Source organism: Hevea brasiliensis, chromosome 14, assembly GCF_030052815.1.
Source record: "Hevea brasiliensis isolate MT/VB/25A 57/8 chromosome 14, ASM3005281v1, whole genome shotgun sequence".
Taxonomy (NCBI): domain Eukaryota; kingdom Viridiplantae; phylum Streptophyta; class Magnoliopsida; order Malpighiales; family Euphorbiaceae; genus Hevea; species Hevea brasiliensis.
Window position 1 is genome coordinate 75,400,628 of NC_079506.1, and position 12,984 is coordinate 75,413,611.

At 26.6% G+C, this 12,984-nt stretch overlaps 1 pseudogene; it reads left to right on the forward strand.

Moving 5' to 3' along the window:
• The first annotated feature begins 2,379 nt into the window (after nucleotides 1–2,379).
• LOC131172635 (uncharacterized) lies at nucleotides 2,380–3,627 on the forward strand (annotated as a pseudogene).
• The last annotated feature ends 9,357 nt before the right edge of the window (nucleotides 3,628–12,984 follow it).

The following is a 12,984-nucleotide window of genomic DNA, read 5'->3' on the forward strand; positions in this document are numbered from 1 at the left end:
CTGCCGGTGTTGGAGCCACAAGCATTGCAGAATGCATGATAAAAAAGAACAGTAAGTTGGTTGAGATTCCAGGACAACATTTTCTCCCAGTTACAATGGCATGTAACAACGGCCATAAGGATACAGCCAAATATCTATACTCCATCACACCATTTGAATTGCTGCTTCCAGAAAATGGAAAATATGGATCTTTGCTTCTTCATGTGTCTATTTTTAATCACGTGTTTGGTAAGAGTATTGACAACTCTTATTGTTTACTAATTTATTTATTTATTTTGACAGATTTTTTTTTTTTTTTAATGCTACAACTACAAGACATTTCCCTAGATCTTCTCCAGAGATGCCCAAACTTAGCTACTACACGAAACCATCTGGAAACCACACCTTTGATTCAATTCTCTGCTCTCAGTGACTTGTTCCCCAGTGGTCTCCGATTTGTATTTTGCAAAAGATGGATCTATTCTTGTTAGTACTTCTTCCCCCCTCTCTCTTCCTGTTTGGTTTTAATTGTTTTTGTTTTATTTATATAATTAAATTAATTTTAATGTATGTATAAATTTAAAATTCTTATTTTTAAAGTTCATATAAATTTAAAATTTTAAGTCTTATTTATACTTCAATTAAATATAAAATTTTATAAAAAGTAATTAACAAAAATAAGAAATTAATTATTAAAAAAATACAATTAATCTATAATCTATTATATACATAAATATATGAAGAGAGGACATTGAGACTATCCAAAATATCCATAGCAATTTACTATAATGGCAAAAGTGCAAGAGTTTTTTCATCAATCCTATTATAACTTTACAAGAAATACAAAATGTTATATCTTAGTTGACAAGAAAAAAAAATAATGTTAGCATGAAGGTAAAATATTATGTGAAAAACGATTTTATTCAAAAATATTATATTGCTAAGTAAGCGCAATAGGAGGCATGGAATTGATTGACCAAAATTTAATTTTACTATTAATTGAAAATTGATGAATTTAATTTGTTTAATTCCTTTTAGATTAGTCATTTTTTAGATCTTTCTTTTAAATTATTCTTTAATTTTGTATAACCTTGGTCTCTTTTAAGTTTAACACCCTAAATTTAAAATATATATATATATATATATATATATATATATATATATATATATATATATATATATATATATATATATATATATATATATATTTACAAGCCTTATAAAAAGATGATAAGTTAAATATTTTTAGGGCTTAATGGTCATTATGTATGTATTGCATGTACATGCTAATAGAATTAGAATGAAAAAGATTTTTTTTCTTTAATTTTATAGGTTAATCATATACATTTTAATATATATATATATATATATATATATATATATATATATATATATATATATATATATATATATTATATGTACTTTTTAAATATTTAAAATACGAAATGCTAAATATTAGATTCACATAATAAAAAATATTAGATGAATATGATTAAAATGTATGTATACTGTTTCAAATATAAAAAAGGATACTTTAATATACTCTAAATAAGTCATTGAAAAAATCAGTTTAAATATATAAGAGTATTGTGTCATGGTAATTTCGTTTTCCAATAATAAATAACAAAATTTAGTTAACTATTAAAATTAAAAAAATTGTGACAATAATATATTCATCTATAAAAATTAATAAAAATTTACTTATACAAAAATAAAACACAAGAACGTAAAACGAATAAAGATATCGTGCAAAGAATGTTTATAAAAAAAAAAAATAAAACAATAATAATAAAGAAAAAAAAAACCTAGTGTTCCGGGTATAACTATTTTAATACAAGATGCTAACCATTAGAGTGAAGAGAAAGTGCTTAATACAGGTTCATTATTCATCAAAGGTATTAAGGTGAAACTAACTGCTGCCCTGCATAGTGATGTTCAAATACTCACTCCTCAAAAAGGCCACGCATGCATCTTGGGAGCATTTTAGTACGAGGCATGCTTGTCAGGTCTCACACACACTTTGCATGCACAGTTTGCAAAGAGAGACCTATAGCGTCTTTTTGCGCGTGTATAAAAATGAAAATAATGAGGATATAATTTAGGGAACTTCACTGGATCATTTTTGTAGTTTACGTTTAAGTACTGTTCAAGTTAGCTGAATTTACTTAATTTTGCAGGTTTATATCCATTGCGAAGATTAGGTTCAAATTTACATCAAGTTTTGGGTACTCAAAATCCAATTTTAAACCCTCATTCAATTTTTATTTTATTTTCCTTTAATTTTTAATTGGTTTTTAGAGGCTTCTCACCTGTAGCTTCATCTTACTTTTTAATGAAGGACAAAAGCAGATTTATGATACAAAGTTGACCCACGTCTATGCTCTTGAGCCTTTACATTTGATGTCCGAAGAAATATCAACTGTAGATGACAGCAAAATTAATGAAAGTGGATTATATGAAGCATTCCGCACAGCAATCAAATATGGGATCATTGAAATTGTTATTGAGATGCTTAAAGCCAATCCTGTTCTTTTAACTGTTGCAGACATCAATAGAAGAAGCATAATTCATTATGCTGTTCAACATCGGCAACAAAAAATTTTCAATCTTATATACGTGTCTCATACAAGGAATTACATGCTGACTTCTGGAATTGATAACCAGAAAAATAATATTTTACACATTGCAGCGATGTTAGCACCTCCTGATCGACTTGCATGCTTTTCTGGTGCAGCTCTACAAATGCAAAAAGAGCTACAGTGGTACAAGGTGATCTTTACTTACATTAAACATTTAGGAAAAGAAAAATTACCCTTCTCATTCTACTGATCATCATCTTCTTCTTTTCCGTTTATATTTCATATCTGAGTCACAAATGCAAATGAATTTTCTTCTTTTTAGGACTAATATAAATTCTTTCAGAAATTTTAATGGCAATTTTTTTTTTGGCCTAATTTAGCTAGTGGGGAATTTATTTTCAAAATGTAGGGCAAACAACTTAGTATTTTGAAAACATTCCACTCATATTCAAACCTCAATGATTTTGATGCAGGAAGTGGAAAGCATTGTGGATCCTTCATTAAAAGAATATATCAACATCAATAATGAAAGGCCTAGGCAAACATTTTCTAATCGGCACAAGCAGTTGGTGAGTGATGGAGAGAAATGGATCAAGGAGACAGCAACATCTTGTACAGTTGTAGGTGCTCTTATCATTACCATTATGTTTACTGCTGCATTTGCTGTTCCTGGTGGTAATGTTCAAGTTACAGGCTTTCCAATATTTTTACACAAAATCGTTAATGGGTTTTATAATAATATCCGATGCAATTTCGCTCCTTGCTTCCTTAGGAGTAGTATTGATGTCCTTAGGAGTATGCAGAGGAAGACTTCCTCAAGTCCTCGCCAACAAAGTTAATTATCGGTCTTTGCACCCTTTTCATTTGAATTGCAGCCATGATGATAGCATTTTGTGCTACTCTTATACTAATACTTGAGGGAGAGCTGAAACTTGTAATTCTGGTTACTCTATTAGCTAGCATTCCAGTCACCCTCTTCATACTGCTGCAATTTCCTCTCCTTGTTGAGATATTTGTATCCACATATAAACCGGACATCTTCGATGGAAAAATAAAGTATTGTTACTGAGCGCAATTGAGGCCTTTTAACTTTTTCTATGTTAAGAAAGCATAGTTGTTCATATATAAATAGATTCTGCCATGTTACTTTGGAAAGTGAATTGCTGTTAAGGTGTGATTTTAGCTAATATATTTGTGTGGTTTTTCTCATTATCATGCTTTTTAAGAGTGTGGTCCCGCAAATATAAAGGGTTATTGTAATTCGCCATTTATCGAATAAAATGTGTGTGTATGAATGTTCCTGAACGTTCCACTATCAACCAAAAATATAAAACGTTTTTACAAATGTATAGCGTGAAATTTGAATAATAAATAATTTTTAATTTTAAAAAAATATACTCAATTTGAAATGTACAACTTGACTATTTTTTTTTTAATTTTTAAAAATACAACTTGAATTAATTTTTTAATTTTTTTTTAAAAAATATAATAGATTTCAAAAATAAAACATAAAGAAATTTTTTTTACACAGCTGTATTTAAAGGAAAGAAAAAAGTAAGCTGGTATATTTTTTTATATAAAGCTGTAGAAAAATGCAACTTGAATCAATTTATTAAAAAATACAACTTGAAAGCCATGTAAAAAAATTCAGCTGGTGTATTTTTTTTTTTTTTTAAGTCAAAAGTGATCCATGCCATGTATAAAAGTATACAACTTGAATTAATATATGCAATAAAAAGCACTAATGTGTTGGCAAATTGTTAATTATTGCTAAATTAACAATTAACTTAATTCAAATTCGTTTTTAAATTTAGTAATTAATTTTGCAATATATTTCTAATTTAGTAACAAATTTTAATTTGGCTGCTAATTTAGCTATTAAATTCATTACCAATTTATTAATAAATTACAAAGAAAAAAGGCGCAATTTTTCCTCTAAAAATTAATAGTGAAATCTGTAATCATTAGCAAACAATTTAAATTTCATTATTAAATTAATAACGAATTTTAGTTCCGTTAATTTTCGTTGCTAAATTATATATATTTCTTGTAGTGTATAATTTCTTAGTGAGCAATGTGCATAACTTCATGTTTGGTTTGGTGTGTGAAGCATTAAAAAGTAAGTTTATTTGACATTTTAAATAGAATAATATATTAAATTAACCTTTTCTACGTTTTATCATTTTAGCTTTCAATTATCTTTCTAATTACTCTTATTGCCACTCCTCTCTCCTTCCTCCTTTGTTCTCTATTTATTATGTGTCCCCCAAGCCAAAAACCACATTATTGCACCAATTCAATTTAAAAAATTCACAATCAGCTAATAATTCTCTCTACATCTATTAAATCCTCAAAAATTTACGTTCACAATTGAAACCCACAAAAGACAGGAATATAGAATGCGGGGTTAATTGTGCAAATCCTCTCTCATCTTAGGTATTTATTTTATTTTAATTTATTTAATTTTAATTAATTAAAATAAAATCTCTCAACTTTAATTTTATTTAAAAAAAAATTATCCTAAACTGCAAAAAGGAGATTTCTAGGTAAAAAATGAAAAATTATTATTTTATTCCTCTTTATATATATATATATATATTACCTCTCTTTTTCAAAAATTACTTTTTTACTCCTCTTTTGAAGAAAATTATTGTTTTACCCATATTTTATTGCCTAAAGCCACCAAACACGCAAAAATACTGGATTCTAGGGGGTCGTGTTTGCAAATCTGATCTGCATTTTTGTTTTTTAAACAAACTAAATTGTAATTATAATTCTAGTTAAATTGAGACTTGAATAAATTAAGGATTGTTTTCTCCTACCTACTGTATAAAAACTAAATTACAAGCTTTTGATAAAAAATAACAATTCTAGTAAAATTATTGTTTAATTTAAATTATATTTAAAAATTAATTTTTTAAACTAAAAAGGGCAAGTAAATTAATTGGCACGAATTATAATATTTAGTTGTAATAAAATTTTAGAAAATAGTTGTCTAAAATTAAAGGGCAAATATAGTTATTTATTTATGAACACAATTAAAGTTTAAGAAATTTTAAATTAATAAAAAAATCAATAACAAATATAAAATAATAAATAATTTTATTAATAAATTTAATATATAATAATTTTGTTATAAAAATAATATTTTTATTTCTAAAAAAGTGACGATTAATTTTATCATAAGAAATTAAGAATGTAAGAGAGGGAAGAAAAAAAGGGAAAATGGGTAAAATAGTTATTTTATTAGAAAATAAAAGCAAAATTAAAAATTTTAGTGTTTTCCTAGAAACTAACATAACGCCCATATTATATATGGATAATTTATAATTTTATTTTTTAATTTAATTTTTAATTACATTCTACATAAGATAAATTATTATTATTAAATTAATTTTTAACTAAAATATCTCTTTAATTTAACTTAATTTGGATAAATTTTATCTGTTACAATAATAAATTTTTAATTAATTTATAATATAATTAATTAAAATACCTATTTAATTTTTTTTACATATAGTAGTAGTTCTATTATTAGTTTGATTAAAATGTAATAAAATTATTTTATTCAAAAAATAATTTAAATTTTATAAAATTTTTATATTTTATCTCATAATTTATATAAATTAATTTTTTTATATTACAGAAAATATATTAAATTAATGAAAAAAATATTATTTAAAAAATATATGAATATAATTTTTTATTATAATAAAGAAATATTAAATTGCAAATAATGAATTCAATTGTTTAATTTTAATAATAATGAAAATATATAGCATTATTATTAATTAAAAATAATATTTTATTTTTTAAAAATATTATATCTTTAAATTTTTATAAAGTGTAAATTTTTTTAATTAATTTGATATATTTTTTTATAAAATAATTCTTTCGCAAAAATGGTTATCGTTTTACATAAATTTGTGATATAAAATAAATATATTTGTAACGCCCTCACGATAGATAGTCCGTACATTTTACTGTTCCAACAACTAATGTCTGTCTGGACAATCAGAATGTCTAGAACTACACCTAGACTGTAGTGAGTATGCATAAATTGAAAAAATAAATGTTAAGAAAATATAGGAAATTTAAAGAGAAATAAAATATAATTTAGAGAATTTATTAATTGGTATAAAATAATAAAAATAACCCGATATGCATTATGAGGGGCATTTTGGTCATTTCACCCCAGAGTTAAATTTTGACCTAAATGTCAAATTAAAATTTGAAAATAAAATAATTAACATAAATTAAATTTATGAATTTGAATTTGGAATATGAGAAGAGAAGGAAGAAGAAGAAAAAAGAAAAGAAAAGAAAGGAAATAGACTTATGACATCATAAAAATTTTAAGTACAATAATTATAGAATATATAAATAGATATAAGAGGACAAAACCCCACCAACTCACTTCTTCTTCTTCTCCTCTTTCTCCTTGTGCCGTCCACCCTTGTGCCTCCTCTCCACCATTTTTGTTCAAGCTTCAAGCTTGAATCTCCCCTTCTCCACACACCAAAACCCATAGTTCTGTTTATTAAAAATTTAGCCCACACCCTAAGGAAGCCATAGATACCCATAAGAAGCAAGAAAAGTAAAGTTTAACAAGTTACAAAAAAAGGTTAGTGCTTTAAACTCTTAATCTCTTCTTTAAGCATGAATATCATGCTAAATCAAGTGAAAATTCAAGTGAAAATTTGCATGAAATTAAAAAGAAAATTTGAAGGAAAGAACCCTTGATTTTTGGCAGCCATGGAACCTTGAGGTTGGGTGATTTTAATTGATGAAAATGGATTCCATGAGAATGTTTAAGAAGTTTATATGTTTGGGAGATTGATTGTGTAGTGTTTGTGCAAATTAGAACTTTGAACCTAGGGTTTGTGTACATGATTTGGGGATTTTGTTACATTTTTGAAATTTACCTAATTGAGTTGTGAGTGATACTTATAGAAGTGTCATGTATGCTTATTTGGATTTTGGAAGAAGGAAGAGATTGAGATTGGGAGTGTTTTTGCTTGCAGGTTGTGTTGTTGTTGAATCCAGTAGATTTTTATTACCATATCTCCCTTTGTGTTGTCCCAATTGGTATGAGGCCAATTGGAGGTGTTTTGGGACATCCAAATCTTCATTTTTCAAGAAGAAACCTTGCTCAAATTCTGTCAAAATCATGATCAATTCTCTGCCCAAACTCGAATGACCAAACACTAAAACCTAAAAAATGACCAAATGAACAGTACGTGTTCATTTGGTCATAACTCTCTCTATACTGGTCCAAATGACCTAAAATTTATATCAATGAAAAGCTTAGACATAGGGCTACACTTTTTATGAAGACCACTTGACCCAGTTTTGTGTTTAACCAAGTCAAATTATTAGCACAAGTTGGGTTAATAAAACTGCCAACCCAGAAATTGACCAAAATACTGTTTCTTTGGTATGCTTGACCAGTTTTGGAAAAAATGCCATAACTTGGTTTCCAAAGTTGCAAATTGAGTGAAACTAGTGCCAAAAGTTTTATAAGACATAGCTGAACAATTTTTGTGTTTTGACCAAGCTCCAAAACCCATTGCATCCTAGGGAAAATATTAGCCAAAATTAGGAATTGAAATCTGGAAAATGTTAAGTTGAACCCAGAATGTCATTTGATGCCCATGTGTTCATTTGGCCATAACTCCCACTAGGAAATTCCATTTGAAATGTGCCAATATGATCTGGAAACATGATACTTAGGGCTATAACATTGATTTAGACACCTTTACCAAATTCTAAGTGTAAAGATCCTAAAAAGAGAGCTAAATATACTGCCCTGAAGTTTGATTATTGCCTTATTAGGATTAAGAGTCCAGATCAATACATTGACCATAACTCACTATACCAAACTTGAAAAATTATGAAATTGTACCTGAGAGTCCTTAAGACATAGAGGAACAAATCTTATGAAGGAACCTAAGTCTAAAAATGACCATAAAATGATCAAATGACTGGTCAAAGTTTATTAACTAGGAATTGCTAATTCTGGACAGCTTAGAGGCAAATGGACCAGTTATGGTATTTTGACCATAACTTGAGTTTTATAACTCCAAATTGAGTGATTCAAAAACTGAAATTCAAGTTTAAACATAGAGGAGCAATTGTTATGAAGGAAGTGTGATCAGATAGACATCCTAACCTAGCCAAATTCCTAGATAAAATTAATACATCAAAATGAACCTAAAGAAAGGTTCATGGAAAAATGCTATACATGATAATTAAAATAGTTATAAGCCTGATTAAATATTAAAAATGATATGAATATGTAAATTGGGACTAATGTCCTATTAATATGAAATTAATGGTATCACTGAACAGTACTAGAAAATAGTGACAGTGAATAGTACTAAAATAATTAAAAATGTTTAATTGCCCATAGTATACCTAAACTTATTTATTTAGTTTAGATAAATTAGTATACCAATTAGAGACTACAGATAGCAGTACTGCCTACCGAGAAAATCATGAATTGACAATAGATATCTCGTATGATTGTTCTACATGCTATATGCCTACTTATTGCCCTTTGTGCCTATTTTATTTCTGGCTTTACAAGCCTGACAGCGGGTCTCGTGCCCGACAGCTGGCCTCGTGCCTGACAGATGTATACAGGATAGACATATGACTGTCTAACCTGTATACTCCCTTGTATCCAGCTCTTATAGTCTGTTATAGGTTTCTTGGGCATTGATAATGATTAATTAATATTGAATATACAATAAGTAAATAGAAAAGATCCTGATAATGTTAATTGTTTTCAAAGTGCAATAAAAATGTAAAAGACCTAGAAATTATGATTTGCAAATATTAATTCAATTGTTTAATTATTGTTATTATAAATTATGTACCACTAAGTGTTATGCTTAGTGCGTTGATTTTCCATTGCGTAGGTACTGGAAATCAGCAGCCGCCCTAGCAGCAGCCGCCACAATAGTGTTCGAATAGAGTTTCGAGCTGATCTGCCACCGTCCAGAGTTACCTCACCAGTTTTTTGTATTTTGGTAGGGCCCATGTATAGACTAGCATTTTGGTTCATTATGTCTAATCATGATGTAATTACTAGTTATGATGTATTTCATTTTGGACTTGTAATTAAACTTTGAGATTAAAATGAAAAATTGTAATTTATTATTTATGAATTTCCATATGAATGAAATAGAAGATACTTCATTTTGAGATCTTATAAATAGTTGCGAATGATATGATAAAAGAGAATATGATATGGAAATGTGTGAAATGAATATGAACGTGTTATCAGGTGATAGTGGAACCTACCAGATGCTAATAAAACAGAGGAGACTTCGGTCTCCACAGAAATAAGTTATAAAAAAAAAATTCTAAACATAGATTACTACTTTTAAATGATATTAAAAGTTTGCAATAGATATGATAAAACAACATAGGGTGCTCACCGAATGTGGCACTTCTTACTCAGCTATACAGTAGACGAGTAAGGGGCGTCACAATATTTCATAAAAATTAAATTTTAAAATATCATATTTTTTTTATCAAAAAAATAAATGTTAAAAATATATACTATTTTTTAAAAGATAATTCCATAATTTTAATATTGTAACTTTATTTTTTTTAATCATTTTTACTTGTAGTTAAATTTTCAATGTAATCAATATTTGCATTCTATTTTTGAAATTCTACTTCTATATAAAAATATAATTGAGAGATAATTCATGCATAAAAATTTAAAAATATTTCTGTCGAAAATTAATGATAATGAAATATAGATAAACAAAATATTAGTTATAATTGCACTCGATATATAATTATAATGAAATAAAATATTAAAAAGTTTAAGAAATATTAAATAATAAATTTATAAAAAAAATAGTAATTAAATAAATATTAATTAAATATATTTAAATAAATAAATTTTGAGAATGATGATTAATAGCTTTTGAAAGAAATAATAAAAAAAAAGCAAATAAAAAAAATTTTAAGAGCACTTAGGTGAAATGAAAATATTTAGTAAGACGAGCGTGGTTGATATATATCAAATATCTTATATGACATACTATATATAGCAAACAAATGGAAAACATTTAAATTAAAGTTTAATTTTATAATTAAATATTATTTAATTGAAAAACGGTAACAAAAGCATTTAAATTCAAATTTATAACAACAAAATATTTCTCATTTATTTTGTCATTTCGATTCAATAGCCATAAGTTAACCATAATAATAAGAATAATAAGCATTAATTAATCTTAAAAAAGTGAAAAAAAAATATTAAATTATTAACATAAAAATTAATACATACAAGTTATAAATAAGTCACATCTCTATATTTTATTTTTATAACTTTTTATATAGTTACACTTTTTGTTTCTCAAATTTTTTATTCAAGATTTTATAATAAAAATAATAGATTATATAACAATATAATAAAAATATTTATTAAAGATATGAAATAATTTAAGATTGATTAAATTATATGATAGTTGATTACATAAGATCAAAAATTAATGATCAATTTTCTTTAAATTAATAGTCCATCATTGACGTTTTATTATTGTTATTGTTAAATTATTTTTTATTTTAAACTACTACTACTACTATTATTATTATTATTATTATTATTATGGAGAGTGACATATGGTAAATAATATTTTTACATAAATAAATTTATGAAAAAAATAATATAAATAATTTTTAAATATTGCATTTAATCACAAAAGATTTTAATTTTTTAAAATAAAATTCTAAAGAAAATAATAATTTAAATCATAAATGTTAAGGTAGAATTATAAATAATATTGATAATTAAAAGAGAAATAAAAATGAATTAAATAATAATTATTATAAAAGAGTATAAAAGTGTCACACCCTACCCCTCTGTAAGGCATAACATAATCCCGTAGTATACCTAATGAATTACCAACTCCGTTTACTGATAACCCATTAAATACACTACAAGGGATTTTAAAAACTTTTCTTACTTCTTTCACAGTGGTGAGCACTATTTACAGGTGTTAAAGATTTTGGTGAACTGAAGTGAAATAACTAACTCATTTGATTTATTTGAAATTTCTGTAAAAATTTTGGCAAAGTGCCATCGGTATTTTGGATAAAACAGTTCTTCAGAAAAACCTGTAAGAAGCACTTCAATATATTTTCAAATCTCAACTCCAACACATTTCTCAACACAACAATTTATCAACTCAATTCCATAGTGATTTTTTCAAAGGTTGAGATATGAGAAATATAATACAATTTGTACAAGCCAAAACCACTCATAATTATTTTACAAGTCAAATGTACAACTTGGGTTTACAACTGCTCAAAACCAAAAACAAAATATACATACAGTGAATATACATTACAGTACAAAATGCCAAGTGTGGTATACTCACTATACCCAAAAATCTCTCGCTGGAGGTACTAGCAGCCTAGTCTGCTGCCCTGTCTATCTGTCTACCTGTGACAGCAATAAAAAGCTATCGCTGAGACAATGTCTCAGTGGTGCACAACATTAACCAAATACAACTTTAAATCACAGTTCATAAATCATATAAATGATGGATACGTAAAACCATAGTTAAATTCAAGACAATGAATGTCATAAGGAATTTAACACAATATCACAATAAATCTCATTAATCAAAACGTAGTTAAATTCAAAAGACAGTGAATGTCAATAAGAATTTAAACTCCATTTCACAAATTATCAAAATTCATAATAACACAATTTAGTCAAATAGTTTAAGAATACCGTATTGCCAATTCATACACAATTTGATCAAATTACTGATAACACAGTGTTGTCGATCAATATCACAATTTAAGCAAATAACTGAATAATACAGTTTTGCCAATCAAAAACACAATTTGATCAAATAACTGAACAATACAGTTTTGCCAATCAATAATATCATTTGATCAAATAATTGAAGAATACAGTGTTGCCAATCGATAATACAATTTAGGCCGTGACACAATTTTCTGTACATGCCGTGTTGTACACCACGACAAGACATACTCACCCCAATAATCGAAATCAATGAGGGAGGAAGCTAGCTATATAATGAGTACTCATCCACACTCACCTCAGACTAACAAGTCAAAGAGGGAGGAACATAATCATACTCACCCCAGACTGATAAGTCAAAGAGGGAGGAATATATCACACTCACCCCATAAATGGAGGAGGAACATAGTAACAGTGTCATGCCAAGTGTGAATCAAAATAATTTCAAATCACAATATTTCATTCACAAAATGGCAACACAATTCGTGATTCACTTCAATTTCCATAAAAACCATTTACAGTGCTTTTCAATCAATAAGTATCCACCAAATACCATTCAAATAGTTTCTCATAGTTTCAAATCATTTACAATGCTTTTCCAGCAATAAATATCCATTCAAGTACATT